Raw genomic sequence first — 2,438 nt, 5'->3', positions numbered from 1 at the left:
AGCGAGACACACACACACACACACACACAGACCGAGACACACACACACACACACACAGAGACCGAGAGAGTGAGACACACACACACACAGAGACCGAGAGAGCGAGACACACACACACACACACAGACCGAGAGAGCGAGACACACACACACACACACACAGACCGAGAGAGCGAGACACACACACACACAGACACCGAGAGACACACACACAGAGACCGAGAGAGCGAGACACACACACACACACACACAGAGACCGAGAGAGCGAGACACACACACACAGACACCGAGAGAGCGAGACACACACACACACACACAGACCGAGAGAGCGAGACACACACACACACAAACAGAGACCGAGAGAGCGAGACACACACACACACACACACACAGACCGAGAGAGTGAGACACACACACACACACAGACACAGAGACCGAGAGAGTGAGACACACACACACACAGACCGAGAGAGCGAGACACACACACACACACACACACAGACCGAGAGAGCGAGACACACACACACACACACACAGACCGAGAGAGCGAGACACACACACACACACAGACCGAGAGAGCGAGACACACACACACACACAGAGACCGAGAGAGTGAGACACACACACACACACACACACACACAGACCGAGAGAGCGAGACACACACACACACAGAGACCGAGAGAGCGAGACACACACACACACAGACACCGAGAGACACACACTCACAGACCGAGAGAGCGAGACACACACACACACACAGAGACCGAGAGAGCGAGACACACACACACACACACACACAGACCGAGAGAGCGAGACACACACACACACACAGACACCGAGAGACACACACACAGAGACCGAGAGAGCGAGACACACACACACACACACACAGAGACCGAGAGAGCGAGACACACACACACAGACACCGAGAGAGCGAGACACACACACACACACACACAGAGAGACCGAGAGAGCGAGACACACACACAGACACCGAGAGAGCGAGACACACACACACACAGACACCGAGAGACACACACACACAGAGACCGAGAGAGCGAGACACACACACACACACACACAGAGACCGAGAGAGCGAGACACACACACACAGACACCGAGAGAGCGAGACACACACACACACACACACAGAGAGACCGAGAGAGCGAGACACACACACAGACACCGAGAGAGCGAGACACACACACACACAGACACCGAGAGACACACACACACAGAGACCGAGAGAGCGAGACACACACACACACACACAGAGACCGAGAGAGCGAGACACACACACACACACAGACCGAGAGAGCGAGACACACACACACACAGACACCGAGAGAGCGAGACACACACACACACAGACACCGAGAGAGCGAGACACACACACACACAGACCGAGAGAGTGAGACACACACACACACACAGACCGAGAGAGCGAGACACACACACACACACACACACACAGACACCGAGAGAGCGAGACACACACACACACACAGACACACACAGACCGAGAGAGCGAGACACACACACACACACACACAGACCGAGAGAGCGAGACACACACACACACACACAGAGACCGAGAGAGTGAGACACACACACACACACACAGAGACAGAGACCGAGAGAGTGAGACACACACACACACACACACAGACCGAGAGAGCGAGACACACACACACACACACACAGACCGAGAGAGCGAGACACACACACACACACACACACAGACCGAGACACACACACACACACACACACACACACACAGAGACCGAGAGAGTGAGACACACACACACACAGAGACCGAGAGAGCGAGACACACACACACACACACAGACCGAGAGAGCGAGACACACACACACACACACACAGACCGAGAGAGCGAGACACACACACACACAGACACCGAGAGACACACACACACAGACCGAGAGAGCGAGACACACACACACACACACACAGAGACCGAGAGAGCGAGACACACACACACAGACACCGAGAGAGCGAGACACACACACACACACACAGACCGAGAGAGCGAGACACACACACACACAAACAGAGACCGAGAGAGCGAGACACACACACACACACACAGAGACCGAGAGAGTGAGACACACACACACACACAGACACAGAGACCGAGAGAGTGAGACACACACACACACAGACCGAGAGAGCGAGACACACACACACAGACCGAGAGAGCGAGACACACACACACACACACACAGACCGAGAGAGCGAGACACACACACACACACAGACCGAGAGAGCGAGACACACACACACACACAGAGACCGAGAGAGTGAGACACACACACACACACACCGAGAGAGCGAGACACACACACACACAGAGACCGAGAGAGCGAGACACACACACACACAGACACCGAGAGACACACACACACAGACCGAGAG

This window comes from Chiloscyllium plagiosum, unplaced genomic scaffold (assembly GCF_037043375.1).
Source record: "Chiloscyllium plagiosum isolate Xiang-an unplaced genomic scaffold, Cpla_swu_hap1 HiC_scaffold_197, whole genome shotgun sequence".
In the NCBI taxonomy this organism is placed as follows: Eukaryota; Metazoa; Chordata; class Chondrichthyes; order Orectolobiformes; family Hemiscylliidae; genus Chiloscyllium; species Chiloscyllium plagiosum.
Note: the sequence above shows the minus strand (reverse complement) of the source record.